This window comes from Dasypus novemcinctus, chromosome 16 (genome assembly GCF_030445035.2).
Source record: "Dasypus novemcinctus isolate mDasNov1 chromosome 16, mDasNov1.1.hap2, whole genome shotgun sequence".
Lineage (NCBI taxonomy): Eukaryota > Metazoa > Chordata > Mammalia > Cingulata > Dasypodidae > Dasypus > Dasypus novemcinctus.
Window position 1 is genome coordinate 82,511,154 of NC_080688.1, and position 17,107 is coordinate 82,528,260.

The following is a 17,107-nucleotide window of genomic DNA, read 5'->3' on the forward strand; positions in this document are numbered from 1 at the left end:
CTTTCAGACCATTAATTGTAGCCACAGGTACATTTGGAAGGCAATTCTTAAGTTTCTTTTTAAGCTATAAGATTTTTTTGTCAGCATTAAATGTAAAACAAAAACAAAACAAAACAAAAGAAACAAACAAAAAAAGACCTAACTAAATAACCATGGCGTAATTATTTATTTCCACCAAAACTTATTCTTACACGGATGCACTAATGGGTTAATAAATATTGCATCTTATTTTGCTTATGTGGTCTGCTTGTTTATACTGACTCTATTAGTCTATATTTTTAAGTTTTGATCCATTTATTTTGTACTTAATCTTTTGTAGAGAGGGGGACTTCCCTTAATTTTGGCTTTAGAGTGCCCATTCTGCTGGTTGGGGATGGAACACAGAAGAGATGCTTGTTATATACCTTTTTAATCTATAAGGTCTAAGAATGGAAAGTGGAAACCCTTGGCATTTCAAAAAGATAATGACTGCTTCAGAATTCACCTTTGTTTTTGTGCAATCTATGTATCTTAAAAAAATAAAAATAAAAAAATGGAAAAAAAAAGAATTCACCTTTGTGCATGAAGTTGCTCAAGTTCATAGAGAGACTGCAGCTCTTCTTAAGCATAAGTATCACCTAGGGCGGCGGTTCTTCAATATTTTATTAAGCATGTTTACCTTCCTAAAACTCCACCTTTGAAGAAGATGGCTCATTTCATCTCATCTTTCTTCCTAAGGTATACAGCTTCCTCTTGTATTTTCCCCTTCTGGAGTTTCCCTTTGAATATGAGTTTAGCCCATAACCCTCATACTCCAAGGAGATGTGTTTTGGGCCCGTGCAACTGCTGAAAGTAGGGTCATTCATGCTTGCACATTTTATGTGTGTTATGAGAGCACTAAATATAATTGAGTGGCACTAGCCATAAAGCCTCCAGAACCCAGGGCAAGCCAGCCAGCTCTCTGGGTTGACACACAGGGAGCAATCAAGTGTCACTGAGGGCCATGTAGTGGGCACAGGAAAGGACGACAGTGTCCCAAAGAGCAGGGTAACAGGGGATTGCATGCTTATGTACAAGAATCTCATTTTATCAGGAAAAAAGCTTTCCCTTACTAAATCCTTCTGCTCCCTGGAGATTGTTTACATTTCTCTAATTAGTCCCGATTTTGCTATCTTCTCCCTTCTCCCCTCTATAGCCCATTCATGTTTCAAGACCCAAGTGAAATGTTAACGCTTTTCAGGACTTTTCAGTTGCCTCTGCTATCTTCCTCCTTCAAATCCCACAACTCACTCCCTGCCATTCTCTTACCGAGTTGAGGTGACTCTCCCTTTTTGTAGTCAAGTGTGTGCCTGACCAGCTCTGGCCCATAGGCCTTTTCCTGGTAGCTCTTGCAATGCCTAGCATTAAACCTGTGCATAGTGTGTATCTGACAAATATTTTTAAAATGAACTGTGTTATTGTAAAAATCCCCTTTTTTTGCAAGGGTCTCTATGGCTTATTACAGAGTGACAGAGCAATGCTTAACAGAATTTGCATTAGGTTTTTGCTCTATGAAGGTTTCAGAAGCCTTTCATGGAACCACAATAATTCAAGAGAAGGCACAGACCTAGCTGGATTATTCTTGACGATTCTGATCTGAGCTGCTTTTTTAAAAAGTAATTTATGTTCCAACATTTCTGAATGCAGAGGAAATATGCAACGGCACACCAGGAGTATCACATGCCATTTAAATAAGGGTTCCTTTGCTTTGGTATTTAATACTAAATCCTAATCGAATGTTTATCTGTTTGATTTTGTTCTTCAGAAGGAAAATGTTGGGAAATTTGAGTTATGCAAAAAATTGTACTTCTACTTGCAAATGTTAACCAATGGCCCACAATGACTCAGAAAGTCTCCAGCTCCTGGAAGAAGTCCTGACTCTCTGGAGGAAAGCAGGTGATGGCAGGGAAGGCTTTCTTGGCTTACATTGGGCTAGAGAGGATTCTTCACCTTTGCTTCCCAACCCCACTATGTGTCATTTTGTCCCCATTTCTGATGGAATTTTCCACAGTGGCCAGAAGGAGAAACAAGCTCCCTGCAATCTCAGCAGCGTCTTTGGCAGGAGAGGCTAAGCTTCCCTGAGCATGCACACGCCTCTCATCCCAGATTCCTGAGTGCTGTGTGCTCTGTAGTCTGGAGGACTGAAGCCTCTTCAAAGGCCTGCTGCCCTCTTCCTCACCCTGAAACTTTTAAGGTGAGAATTCCTTAACACTCCGTAAGTATCCTTGCATTTTTGAAATGATTCTACACTATCTAAGCGGCTCCCTTGTTCTGTGAATATCTTCAGGCCCTTGTAACTGAGTGACATACCCTCCAAGTACTATAGTTTTGTACAGAGACTGAATTGTTGGACATTGAAAGAGGAGCCCTTGAGAAATCCTAACAAGCAAAATAGTTGTATTAGAGCAGACTTTGGCTTCTTCCCATCTAGTACACTATTAACAGCCATGGTCACAATTGAGAGGGCCTGTAGGGGAATGGTGCTGTGGGGCTAACCTTAGGTACACAAATCCTGCATCCTTTATCGCTCATAGAGTTCTGCTGTTAGGTTGGTGCAAAGGAATTGTGGTTTCAGACTGTGAATTGCAAATCATTAAAACTAGGCTCAAACTCGTCTTTATTACTCAAAATAGGAAACATTACCGTCAACACATTTTTGCCAACAAGAAATGAGTTTGCTTATTCCTGTAGTGTAAAAATCTGTGCTTTGAGATTTGACAAACTCTTGGAAAGCATTTTCGGCATCCTGATGGTTGTGGAACTGTTTTCCCTGCAAAAAGTTATCGAGATGCTTGAAGAAGTGGTAATCGGTTGGTGAGAGGTCAGGTGAATACGGTGAATGAGACAAAACTTTGTAGCCCAATGTGGTCAACCTTTGAAGCGTTGGTTGTACGGTGAGCAGTTGGGTGTTGTCGTGGAGGAGAATCGGGCCCTTTCTGTTGACCAATGCTGGCTGCAGGCGTTGCAGTTTTCGGTGCATCTCATCAACTTGCTGAGCATACTTCTCAGATGTAATGATTTTGCCAGGATTCAGAAAGCTGTAGCCAATCAGACCGGCAGCAGACCACCAAACAGTGACCATGACCTTTTTTTGGTGCAAGTTTGGCTTTGGGGAGTGCTTTGGGGCTTCTTCTCAGTTCAACCACTGAGCTGGTCATCTCTGGTCATACAAAATCCACTTTTTGTCACATGCCACAATCCAATCGAGAAATGGTTTGTTGTTGTTGCATAGAATAAGAGAAGATGACACTTCAAAATAATGATTTTTAAAAATTTTTTCAGCTCATGAGGCACCCACTTATCGAGTTTTTTCACTTTTCCAATTTGCTTCAAATGCAGAACAACTGTAGAATGGTTGACATTGAGTTCTTTGACAATTTCTCATGTAGTTTAAGAGGATCAGCTTTGATGACTGCTCTCAATTGGTTGTAGCCAACTTCCAATGGCTGGCCCCTAAGCTCTTCATCTTCAAGGCTCTCGTCTCCTCTGCAAAACTTCTCGAACCACCACTGCCCTGTATATTCGTTACCAGTTCCTGGGCCAAATGCGCTGTTGATGTTGTGAGTTGTCTCTGCTGCTTTACGAACCAAACTGAACTCAACTGAACTCAAAGAAAATCGCTCAAAATTGGTTTTTGTCTAACATCACTTTGATAGTCTAAAATAAATATAAAATAAACAGCAGGTAATAAGTCATTAGCAAAAAAACATAGTGAGAAATACACATTAAAATGATGTATAACATAACCACATTTATTTAAGAATATATGCCAATATCAAACAGCAAATTTCAACAATGCTAAAACACAATTACTTTTGCAACAACCTAATATCTTTTCTGATTCCTCCTCCAAAATATCCTTCTGGTACAGGTGATTCTATTAATTTAATAAAGAGTGAAGATAAGTTGAAAATATGATTTTTTTTAAGTGGGAGAGAAAAGAGGAAATCTAATTTATGTGTTGCCTTATATGATAGTGACACAATCAATCAACTGAAGGAATTTATTATATACAAGAATAGGAATATTAGAACCTCTTACATTTACAGTTCATAGACTCTTAAACAGTTGGCAGCATCTTAGGATGTACCTAGTTCAGTAATTTTTTATGTGTGTTTCTCAGAAAACTATGTGTTCTAATTAACCAGAAGCTGTGGGAAAAGGAGAGGAGAGGAAAAAGGAGCAAATAAAACCTGTCTTGGTCTGAGACTTGACCACAACTTAAACCTGTGAAACTTTTCTTTGATTTGCAGTTCCTGATGCTGGCCTTTCCAGAGAATAAAACACAAACCCCTTACAGGAACTGAGAAGGCCCTGCAAGTCCTGCCCATGCCCACTGCGCCAACCTACTCCATCTCCACCGTTGCCCTCGTGCGGCTCCTGCCTTCTCAGACATGCTCCGCTCTTGCTGTCTGCACACATTTACTCTTGTTCACTCTGCCTGGTCATTCTTTCAAGTCCTCAGGAGGCGGCTCATTCTCACCAGCAGAGCTCATCTTAATTGCTCTCACCAAAGAGAGAGACCGTCCCTGATTAGGTAAAGAGGCATCCCTCAGTTACTGCCTGTATCATCCCCAAGTCAGGCACTTAACTGCATTTATGAACATCTGTAATTTACCACCATTATTTACACTGGTAGTTGTTCATTGTCTGTTCTCCTCCTTGCCTAATCCTAATTCCTAGCATATAGCAGCACTCTACAATTCCTTACCCCTTCAATTAATAAATTAAAACTCTAACAAGCCTAAATAGTTTGAAAATCTCCACGCTGTTCCAAACCTATCGTTTAAAAAGTGATGAAACTGAGGAACAGAAAGTTTAAGTCTAGGTTGTGCAGATAGTCTCAGGACCAGAATTGGAATTCTGGTTAACTGAATTCACTTCACCTTTCCTGGCTGTGTAAAGGTTATGTTTTAAGACAATTTTTAAAAAGGAAGGTAAGTAGCATGGGAATAGGCAGAATATCTGGTTTAGGAGAGAAACCTGAATTTGCAATCAACTTCTACAAGGGACATAAGATAAAAAAAGGAAAAAGCATGAAAAAACTGAAGAAAAGAATAACCAAAATAACTTATTAAAAAAAAAAAAAAAGGTCTCCAAATCTCTGCCTTTCCTATATACAACGTCCTTTGAGTAAAACAAGCTCATAAATGAATATTGTGTAGTATCTGTTTGCTGATCACCATATCATTTCCTATACATGACAGACCCAGGCAATCAATGAGTAGTTCACAAAAAGCTTGACATGCTTGAAACTGTGCTAAATGCTGAGTAGGATACAAACATTGACTTGTTTATTCAAAAGTTTTTTACTGAGCACTTTGTGCCAAACGCATGCTACTTCCTGATGCTAATCTTTTACACAAGTCTCTGCCTTCCTGGAGTTTTTAGCCCTGAACAGTCATCAGAACAAGTCCCATCCCAGAAATCAGTTCATTAGGGAACACAAGATAAACCTATAAAGGCCATGAGAAAAAACTTAAAATTCAAGAGTGTGTGATATTTGCCAGAATAACTGAAGCTTTTAATACAGAAAATCACTTCAAAGTGCTTAAAGATGAAGCCAAGGATTAATGTCCAAGTGCCTGGGAATGAGGCTGCTCTTGACAGAGAAGGTTCCTGGGGAAAATGCAAGGTGATTTTAAAAAGCAGTTGGGCAGTCTGGTCTAAACTACTGAGATTGGGTCGGTGGCTGATGGTGGAGTGGAAATGGGCCATAAAATGGCCATCCAAACAGGTATGGAGCTTGGGGAGGTTTTGGGTTGGAGATCCCACTGTTCCTCTCTTTCCTTTTTTTTTTTTTTTTTTTAAAGTTTTATTCTCATTGGTTCATTTATTAATCATTTAACAACTGTTTGAGGTTGGGGACGGGAGCAGGGTCCCGACGTGCCAGCAGGTTCTGGTTCTCACTGGTGCAGACCCACCCCCTGGGGTCTGGAGGGGGATGGAGATATAACTTTAAAAATGAACCCATGTTGAGTAAACAGCTTAGCATGGTACCTGGAATTTAATGGGTATTCAAATTGCTTGTTAGAATTATTAGCATAGAACTCAGTTATAATGCTAACTAAATCGGCAGGGAGGGGGGAGGCTAGATGGACAGGAGGGACTGGGCGGGGGTGGGGGGTGGGGGGGGGAGCAAGTGTGCTTGAGTGAACCAGAAAGCAGAGGTGCTGACACGGACAAACCTGTGCCCCAGTAAGAGGCATCTGCACAATCCCTGCTAAGAGTGGATGGATACGAGGAGGAAGACAAGTTCCACTGGCAGGAGAAAAATGAAAATGAACGTTCTTGCAAATAATCACTCGCCCTCCTAAACTCCTATGACATAACACCTAGTCACCAGGATAAATCACGCGCCAGAGTAGAGGAAAACAAAGCGTGCTCGACCCACCTGGCTGCTGCGCGGTCTAAAGAAAAGATAGATCCTCTTTCCCACCTCGCGAGGGTCCTCCGTCCCACCCAGCGAGTAAATCATACACCTCGCAAGTTTTGCATTAGAGAGCTCAGCAGGGGAGAGCATGCTCTGCAAGCAAAGAAAGTAGAACTAGGGCAGTCCGAGGAGATTGAAAGGGCAAAACTATCAAGCAAGAAAACTGTAAGTTCTGATTAGTTTTATGACTTTGCCTTCATGCCTCAGGGGCTCAATTGATCACGGCTTCCACGACAGGCTAAAAGGGTGGCGGGGGGGGGGGGCGGGTGCTGGAAAAATTCTCCAAACTCTCCTCCCGCTCGGCGCTCTCGGCTGCCAGTGCCTGGCGGGGAGATGGATGGGCTGCAGGCCCGCCCACTCTCCCGGCGCCCCTTTATTTTGCAGCGAAGGAATCCATCCAGCCCGCCGTGCGGGAGGGGGCGGCGGGGGCCGCGCGGGCGTGCGCGCGCGCGAGCCGGCTGAGCGCTCCCTGTCGCCCGCCTGTCCAACAGCCCTCGCCGGGTCTCCGGGAGCGACAGAAGTCGCCGCGGCTCGCGGGCCGCCGCCCCACCTCGCCCGCCGGCGCCCCCCGCCCGCGCGCCCCTCGCCCTCGGGCCGCACGCGCGCCCTCGCCGGCCCCGGCCCTGGCCCCGCCGCCGGCCCGGGAAGCCGCCGGGGTCCTCCGGGGCGGGCCGAGGCGGGCCGGGGCAGCCCGAGGCCGGCGCCAGCTCCCCGGCGCCCCGCGGAGCGAGCGGTGACTGGAGAGGGGGCAGCGGGCGGGCGCCGCCACTCCGCGCTCCGCCGCCCGCCGCCCGGGGGTCCCCTCCGGGGGCGGCGGGCGCCCGACGCCGCGGGCAGCGCAGCGAGGCCCCAGGTGAGCGCGGCGCGCCGGGGCCGGCGGCGGTGAGCGCCCTCGCGGGGCGCTCGCGCGCAGGGGCTGAGGCGGGCGCCGAGGGCGGGCGGGGGCGCGGCGCGGAGTTGCCCCGGCGGCGCCAAGTTGCGGCGCGTGGCCGCGAGCCGCGGCTGCCGAGGCAGGACGGGCTTGTGCCCGAGCCCGGGGCGCTCGCCCGGGAGCGGCTGCGCGGCTGGAGCCCGAGTGCGACGCGCCAAGTAGTTGAGGGTAAGAGCCGAGGCCAGCGCTCTGCCCCCGCGCCGCGGACCCCGGCCTCGGCCGCCCCGGGGGCCGAGTCTGCGCGGGGCTGGCCCTCCGGGGTCCGCGGCGCTCTGCCATTGGAAGGGGCGTGTGTGCCTGCGTGGGCAGGCGTCCCTTTAAAGGTTCGCGCTGGGCACCTTTCGCCTTGCGAGCAGCGGGCGCTCACCCGCGGGCGCGCTGCGCTTCGCGGTCATTGGTATTCTGCGGGTGCCGGGCCTCCGCAGGCTCGGCCTCGCTCCGTGTCCTGCTCCCCCGCCGCCCGGGCCGCCTTAGATGTGCGCCGGGAGAAGGGCGCTCTGCTGCCGGCGAGGGGTGCTGGGCTGCTGTGCGGGAGCACGGGGCGCGCGGCTCGTGGCTCGTGTTCACCTTCCAGTGTGGATCGATGGGAAAGGACCTTCTGTCTGTCTGTCCTCACGTTTTAGATGGCTAGCCCTACGGATCACTGAGATGTCAGAGTTCAGGTGAGTAAAGATGGGCAGGGAGTGCACCCGGGCGGTGGCAGAACGGGCAGCTGTGAAGAAGGCAGGACGGGTTGGGTGTCTCCAGGCTTTTGGAGAGCTGCAGATCGAGTCATGAATATACTTGCAACACCTTTTACTTTGCAAGAAATAGCCTTTCTTTATTAGGACATTGATTAAGTGAAAGATCCTTGAAGACTCATCCTTCATAATTCCTGTAGCCAGGCAGGTGTTTGGGTCATTTTTCGTGCAGAAGTAGCGAAACAACTTTGTGTGTGTTGGGGGGCATAGAAGAATGTGGGTAACTTGTGAAAAACCACGTAGGGCTCGTGCTGAATGGCAGTATGTGTTTTTGAAATCCAGATGACTCCCACCCAATTTTAGGTTATGAACACTGGTGGCCTTTTTTTTTTTTTTTTGAAAAGAAAGTTTGCATAGACACACTGCCTCCAAAGTCTAAATAGTTTTAAGTGTCTTTATAAAACCAAATTGTGAGGGGAAAAATAAGGATAGGAAAAAAGGGATTACATTGGAAGCTTTCAGTAACTCTCTAAAAATTACTTCCTTTCTAAAAATCTGGCTTAGACGGTGTGCTTATCCAGGCTGTTTTGTTTTTATTATGTGTAAAGGGGAAAGCCACTCAGAAGCTTTTTCCTTATTCTTAGGGCTCCTTGGGACATTGTGAATTAAATTGCAGAAGAATCGAAGCAGGGTGTTAAACTGGTGACTTTGTGGAAGTCTTGGGTCTGTCGGTGCTTAATGTGGAGGGGGGTGGCCAGAGCAGTTGGGCAACATCCAACTTGATAGTCTCATCTGGTAAAGCAAGCTGTGGGAAAGCAGTCTGCCTGTGGAAAAAGAAATAAAGAAAACAATAATCAGTAGCGCAGACCATCACCCTGCTAAATGCTCTTAAGGCTTGCAGCGTTAATAAAGGGCATTGTGCCCTTACAGTGTGAGATATTATTGTAATTAAAGGCTGCAGTGGGTTATTAGAATTGTGTTAACAATCAGCTGACAGACACACAACTCTTCTTAAGTCTCCTTTTATTGATTTAATAGCACAGAGCTTTTACCCTTTCTTATAAAAGGGTAATTGTAAAGCATCTATATTACTGCAATTTACCCTTGAATTGACTCTAGTATTTAGTGTCCACTGAAGAAGAGAGGCTGTGGAAACACTGAGCTGGCCGCAGTTCAGCCTTCCTAGGTCGAAAAACCAACCAGCTGCGGGTCTTCAGGCACGATTTCTTTGCTTGTCTCCCTCATATTCAGCGTTTAAGTGTTTTGTTTTGTTTTGTTTTATGGTAAAGCTAACAAAAACTTCATAGCATTTATAGTGGTCTGAGAAAGTTAATACATTTTTGCATTGAGCCAGATCCTTTCTTTGTCAGATCTTCCAGAAATCTTTTTATAAAGTGCTAAACCTGTAACTTATTCTTTGTTGTGACTCATTATTGCTCCATGACTCCACCTTTCCTGGGTTTTATAAGGTTTTATGTTTATGGCTGTAGTAGCTTGTGTCAATCACAGTTCTCTCTCCCCTTCCCGCCCCCCCCAACCCCCACCTCCAGAAAGATTTTTTTTTAACTTGATTGGAAGGCTTCGAAACCTTAGTTGTAATTGGGAGTTTCAGAAACTTCTGGCATTAGTTGATTGTAAAGGAACTGTCATGGAAGCTTTTGTCCTTGGCATGAAGAAATCATCTGCTGCTTAGTGGGGTGATAAAAAGGAGCTGAGGACAGGAAAGAAGGCATGTCATTACGATCCTGTGTGTGAATATCTCCTTAGCCTGTGCCAAGCCGAGGGGATCTGGCTGTTACTGGCAATACAAGAGTGCCTCCTCTGGGAATTTGCTGGTTCTGCAGAAGGAGACCCCTGCAAGCATTACCCCTCATCATTCTGTTAGGCTCCTCACTGCTCCAGCTACCATGGCAAATGAATATGCAGGCATCTGTCCTTACTTTCATTCATTGCAGGTTGTGCTGTATGTTTTCATTCTTGCAGTATTTCTTTTTGGCTATTTTGCCGTTCATTGAAACATGATGCCTGTAGTTGAAGTCCCCCATAAATCACACTTGGCACAATGTAAATACAAGAGTAAATTATTTAAGAATGGTTTAAGGCTTCTTTTAAGAGTAATGAATTAAAAAAAAACACCTCTTTAAATATAGTCGCCGTTTTGATATTATATAAATGACTTAGTGTTGTGCTTTCTCATTTTTTCTTTTTACTTTACATAAGCTTCTTCTAGTTAATTATCAAATACTGTTTCTATTTCTTCTTCATTCCTTTCACCCATGACAGAGTTTATTTGTACTCAGTTGAGGATGCCACTATAATCCATTCCGAGAAGTTTTCTTTCCGTGTTTGAGAACCAGATGTACGCACCAGGCTGTGTGATTCATTTTCAGGGCCCCTGCCTGCATATTTAGGCCAGTTAGCAGTAGGAGGTTGTGGTCTGTAGTTGTAATGTGATCTGGCCCAGGGAGTTAATGAATTTGATCACAGTTTCTTGACTTGAGAAGTCACATATCACAGAGGGTCCCCAGCCCCACTAATTAAAATGTAAAAAAAAAAAAAAAATTATACCTTTTAAGTCCAAAGGAGAGGACGGTTTTATTATCCTAACATTTGCTGAAGTTAAAGCTAAACTTTAAATGATATAGCATTACAACAAATTAAATTGTTATAGAATGCTACAGTAGAAGCTGAAGATGGAAAAATTAAGTCTTGAACGATTGTGATGGTTACTCTATGAGCAGTCATCCCCAATTATAGAATATATAGCAACAATCAAAAGGGTAGTATTGGTGTTATAGGTATTTTGTCAAATTAATTGGCCATACACATATAGTTTTATACACTCAGTTTCCTGAGTTGGATGCTTTATTTCTAAAACATTCAATGGGTGATAGTTCAGATTTCAGTGGAAATAGTTGCTTGGTGTCCTAATGTAGGAGGAAGTTATTTTTTGATTGCCAGGGTGGTTTAGAAGGGAGAAGGCAATTTTAATATCTGATGATGTTCACTGTCCATTTGTCCTAACACCTTTGAGTATATCCTTAAACAATAAATCCCTGTATCCTCTTATTCTCCACCCCACAACCCCCTTGACCCTCCTGGAATGGTGAACGTTAGGTCCTTCTCCTTTTAAAATTAAAGCTCATGGTCATAAAAATTTGAGTAAGATCCAGTCTTCTTTTTGGTGCTTGGGAAGATGATCAGTTACTAAGATAATAAATTCAGAAGAGCTTCATTACTCAGAATGAGCCATTTTTAACAAACACTTTCAAGTACCCATTGCATGGAATCATCTCCAGTTCCATTAGTAACTAGCTGTGTGACCTTGGGCATTTCACTAGGACCCTTTAGATTTTAGTTTTGTTCTTAGTAAAGAAAGAAAGGACTGGCTTAGGTATTTTTGATGTCTTTTCCAGTTCATATATGCTACTCACCTGTGATTCTGCACCTTCGGGAATCTTGAAAGAGAAAAAGCAGACCCTGGGGATATCTTTAACTTTTTTTCCTCTAGCATGAGCCTTCAAGAAACCACATTATTACCTTCTACAGAAATGAAGAGAAATACCCTTTATCCGTCATAGACATTGTCCTTAGTATCTTGGCCCATATGGGGTCCACAGAGTGGCAGTCACTCTGAAAATGCCCCTTGTCCTGGACTACTACTCTCCGTTGCTCTCTTCTGACATCTGCTCATTCATGAATGGGAGATTAGAAAAGATCTTCTTTGGCATTCCCAAAACTGTATTAAGTGGGATCTACTTTAAAAAAACAAAAACAAAAACTAACCAAATGATGAATAGACACCATTCTTTATACAAAGCAGAGCACTCTAACTTTGTGTACAGAAATAAATCACACTGAGGAAGTGGGGGTAAAAGGTGGCTGTATCACGATGAAAGCAAGGGCAAATGAAGGTCTTTGAAGAAGACTTTGGGTGGGTCAGAAGGTGGTCTTTCCTATAATTGTTCAATTAAAATAATGTCATCAAATACCCCAAAATATCCAAAAAATAAGACTTCTTTTCCCAGATCATAAAAAAGAATTAGTAAATACAAGGTTGCTCAAAGCAATAAGATTTAGCATAGTGCCCTCTAGCCACTGCTTTGAAATGGTAGTATTTCCACGTTAAACCAATTTATTGTTCACCCTTCATAAGAATTCATTAAAAATATATTGTCAAAATGCTTTTCTATTTTAAAACAGCCTTAGAAATGACAGTTTTCTCCCAGTAGGTCAAGAGCAAGATTTTTTTTCCCATTTTGTTGTGTTAGAACTGTAATTTCTTGTTCTATTGTGCTTTATAAATCAGCAGTAGTATGTCTCAGGGAATATCAAATTCTGGAAATGTTAGGCAGTATGGATTTCTCTGATTCTCTGGATTAGTCTGTCAAGTGAACTGACAGTCCTCAAATGTCATGCTTAAACTTGTTTTCCTAGAAAATGCAAATGATTAAATTTATTTACCGTCTATAATGTTCCACCCAGTGGTGAGCTCCACCCATTTTTTTGTTTTTGTTTTTGTTTTAAGTAAGAAACATTTCTTTGCCCTAAAGAGAAACATAACTCCTTTAAGTCAGTATTACCTATTGACAATAAATCTGAATTAGGATAGTGTATGCTAACTAGTTTTCGAAACCATCTTGGAAGATCTGCATATGATGCAGGCTCCAGGCAGTGTTGAGCCTGAGTAGCTGCTTCTTGCCTAGAATTTAGGAAATTGTGATGATATCAGGTCTTTAACTGAGATAAGCCGTTGGTTAGGTATATTAGACTGCAATAAAAACACATTCCAATGTAACTTAAGTGCCACAAGACCTGAAATATTAATTTATTTCTTTCTGATATAATCGATGGTCATACATTATACCTCAAGGAGGCACTGGGGATTGAACCCAGAACCTCACACATGGGATGCAGGTGCTCAACCACTTGAGCTACAGCTGCTCCCCTCTGTGCCTCTTTATAAGGCATCTTAGCAAATATAAATTAATTGGCAATTAGGCATGTTTTTAAAACTACTCTTGTGGTTATATGTTAATGTGTAGTGGCTGAATATATTTTATACTCCTTGTCATGTTTTCAGTATGTTGACTTTAATTTAGATGGAGCAGGAAGAGTTACCCTTCTGCTGAATAACAGTTTGTTTATGCATTAATGAATACATACAAACCATTTTCTGTTAGTAAAGGAATTTAGTTATTGTTTTTAAGTATGAAAAAAGCACTTGATTAAAAGCTTGATAGTCACTTGATCTGATTTTTCTTAAAAGTGGTTTCATGGAGATGTTAAATAGAGCAGAAAATCCAAGAAAATTTTATAATAATGAATTCATTTGGATAAAGTAGTATTAGCTATTAAGGTTAAATGGAATAATAAACTTTCTACTTAGAAATTATTCTTTGCTACTTAGTTGAACAAAAATAATTGGGACAAAAAGGTGCCATGATAATGTGATTGATTTCAGCTCAAATAATAGATGATGACTTAGTAAATAACACCTGGCTAATCCTTCTCCATCTTTTTCCTTCTTGCTACGGTTCATTTAAAATTTCCTTTGCAGGCTTTTACTTTGTATTCCTTTGATTAAAGTGTATTGTGCTTATCACAGACCTGCTTGTGGTGATTTATGTATTCTCAGTTTGGCAAAAAAAAAAAAAAAAAGAAAGAAAATATGTTGTAAATTTAAAACAAATACAAGTCTTAGCTTAAAAATATCAGCTCAAGCACATTTAACCTTACTCAAATAAATATTTATATCTATTTTAAAATTTCAGAACAAAGTCATTAGACCAGTAGCCATCACCACTACTCTACAAACATCTGTGGTTGGTTCTTAAGCACTTCTTCTCTCCCCAGATGTGTCTTGTTTCTGGGTTTGTTTTTCCCCTCACAGTTACAATGCTACACATTTGTAATTGTCCTGAAGCTGACACAGGAGTGTGATGTCCCTGAAACTGTATACAGACTGGTCTTTTTTCTGTACTAGCTTTTCTCCTTTATAGTGAACATGACAACTCTCCAGCCAACCAGGGATTTGCTTTCGTCAGCCTTCCCATGGAAGATGGGATGCCACCCCACATTGCATGGAGGGCAGTGGCTCTGCTTGTTTTTGATGTGACTTTCCATTAATGTCTGTAAATGAAACTCAGGAGAGTAAGAGGAAGGGAAATAGAGAAAGAACCTAGAAGGCTGAGGGGGAGGATGCAGGATTTTGGCCCTAGGTCACTGTAAAAAGTCAGCAGTTGTGATTTTCCTGAGTGCAAGTTCATTTACATGTGACGCTTAATGTTGTTGTGCTATGTTTATACATGCTATTTGTGGGATGATAGGAAGCCTGTTTGGAGAGGTTATGCCAAATATGATGAAATCTCAAGTTCAAGTTTTGCTTATTTCTGTTTGATGACCATAAATAAATGACTGCAGGTTCGACGCTTCAGGGACGCTCATTTCTTTCATGATAACCCAACTCATGACTTGATAAATTGTGTTGAACTACTGCACTGGGTTTTGCCTTGGAAAAGTTCTGATTGAAAAGGACGGCAAGGAATTGCAAAGAGATGAAGAAAGGGAACCCCTGGTCTTTGACCAGACCCCTTTTCTACTGCTGTATCCTGGCACAATTGGTAACTGCAAAAAATGTTGATGAACTTGTCCCCACTTCAGATCACAGGTGTTCACATAAGTTTTTCTGGTTTTACAAGTGTACTCCACAAAGGGTCTTACAGAGGCATTATCTGCCTCCTAAAGGAGAATTTCACCATTTAATAATGTACACTAAGCCAGTTAAAGTATCCTTGTACACTCTTGTAGGTTTTCAGGCAAAGTAAAGAAAACTTGGCTTGTGAGACAGACAAATATGTCACATAATGCAGAGAAATTGAATGGAATTGTTTTCAAAGGGATTGTGATTCATTAAAATGGTAGAATTACCAAGGGATTTATGTATTGGTTTATTATATGATTCCTTTTTCCATATTAAAAAAAATGAGGCTGATCATAATGAAAACAATCAGTAAATATTTTCTGAATGTCAAGTATGTGCATAGCTCAGTTCAAGACACTGTAGGTAAAAAGAGTATAAACAACTCTCTTCATCAAGTTTATATTACTACTAGCTGCTTTTAAAACCCCTGATTTAAATTGGAAAGTTCTAAACTCTCAGGTATGTTTCCTTCACAAATAGTATCTCAGTGACTGTAAATACACCCACTTCTTTTAAATGTTCTCACTTATTTTATATGTTCCAGCAAATTTGATAAATCCACATCTTGCATTAGAAGAAATAATTTCCAAGAGGCTAGAAAAGGAAATTAAACTCGCTTGTTTAAGATCATGTGACAGTTCATAAACATGGCATATGTACTTTTTAACATTTTTTTAGCTTTCTTAATTGCTCTCTACTCTTTCATTTACCTTGTGTACTTTATCATAGCTTTAAAAAAGCTAACAACAATCAATTTTTTATATAATTGTCAAATACAAGAGCTGGGGGAAAAAAACTTTAATAAAGATGATTTACTTCAACTCCTTCACTTTGCAAATGTGAAAAATGAACTCCTAGAGGCATCTGAGGTCAGATAGCAAGTAGTTGAGGGTCTAGGGCAAACCCCTCTAGTGATTTTATCCCATCTGCATTATATTTCTTTTCTAATAAGCGGGCACAACTACTGCATTAAATACATATCTCCAAATCTGGTACCACTGTTTGACTTAAAAAATTTCAGAGGACATGCCTTTAGGAAAGAAAGGATAACATTCCTTTAAAAGAATGTTTGTTCCTTTGTTTTTTCCATCTAGATTTTTTTGGTTCCCAATCCATGTAGTTATCTGAACCCAACTACAACTAAGAACATGTTCATGCAGTGCATTAGTTCATTAAGTATTTTACTATGCATGGTATTAAAACTGAAAGTTAATATCACAAACTAACTTTAATTTTACCATAACTTTTTGTGATTAGCTCATTTAATCCTGTAAAGTAGGTGCAATTTTGTCATGTTCATTTTATAGGTGAGAGGCTTGAGGCTTCATCTCTGAAACTTAAGTTCTTAGAATTTAAATAATGAATCCAAGGTAGCCTAGCTAAGACATGACCCAGAATTTGAATCTTTATCTGATGCAGACCCCCACAGCCTTTACCAGTATATAATTACGCTAACCGCCTCAAATATAAAATGCAAAAACCTAATTGCTATTTAATTTTTGGAAGTTGGGTTATGATACATTATCACATTGAAACAGTGTTATCAAATCTGCTTAATCCATAAAGGAGCCTAAATAATATAGGTTAGCTGTATCACAATTTTGTAAAAAAAAAAAATTCTGAGGGATCAAAGCATTTATGTCAGTTTTTATGAGAACATACATTCTCTCTTGAGAAAGCAGAGCAGGAAATGTTCTTGGGCCACAGGTTTCACATGCTGGTCTCAGTCTTTCAGCACCAAGACTCTAAGCAAAACCCAGGAACTTAGGGTGCCACTAGGAAGCGGGAAGCCAGAGGCCTCTGCCCCTCCCCATCCTGACAGCTCTTCCTACCAAAGGCCACTCATAAATGCCAGGGGTGATTCCTGGCTCATCAGTAGACTAATCCATACACACGTGCACCATTTCCTAATTTAGGCACCAATTTGCCTCTTTAACCCCAGATGCCCTGTCTCTCAATTAAGTGGGTTGCTAGCTCAGACCTCCCTGTGATGAACTTTCCTGACTGAGGGATCTGCATTGGAATAAGAAGATACGGCTCCAAGTGAGCTCTTTCAAATTCTAAACTTAGAACTACCCGGTCCAGAGTGATTTCTAAATGGAATAAATTCATTTTTAATTCCTTGGGTGGGAGATCTGATTGATGGGAGAACGTGTTCAATGCACAAGCCACAATTAATATGCTAAATGATAGTTTAAATGTTCTGTAGGTTCTCAGCACACATCAGTTAGCTATTTGTTGGATCATTCTGGAATCCCTTCTGGAATACCAGAAATTTATAGAAATTTATTTTAAACAGGTATGTTCATGTTTTAATAGAGCTCAAAATCAGTGCAACCTGT

General features: G+C 41.8%; 1 protein-coding gene and 1 pseudogene across 3 annotated transcripts in view; one reads left to right on the forward strand and one right to left on the reverse strand.

Moving 5' to 3' along the window:
- Positions 1-2,618: 2,618 nt before the first annotated feature.
- LOC139436643 (histone-lysine N-methyltransferase SETMAR-like) lies at positions 2,619-4,440 on the reverse strand (annotated as a pseudogene).
- A 2,970-nt stretch (positions 4,441-7,410) lies between these two features.
- Positions 7,411-17,107, forward strand: part of CDH7 (cadherin 7) — a 130,920-nt gene continuing 121,223 nt past the window's right edge. The window contains exon 1 of one of the 3 annotated variants that reach the window (XM_058277868.2): positions 7,411-8,044. The gene's annotated coding sequence lies outside the window, so the exon portion shown is untranslated. The remainder of the gene's footprint in view (positions 8,045-17,107) is intronic. The other 2 variants (XM_058277869.2, XM_058277871.1) reach the window with 2 other exon arrangements.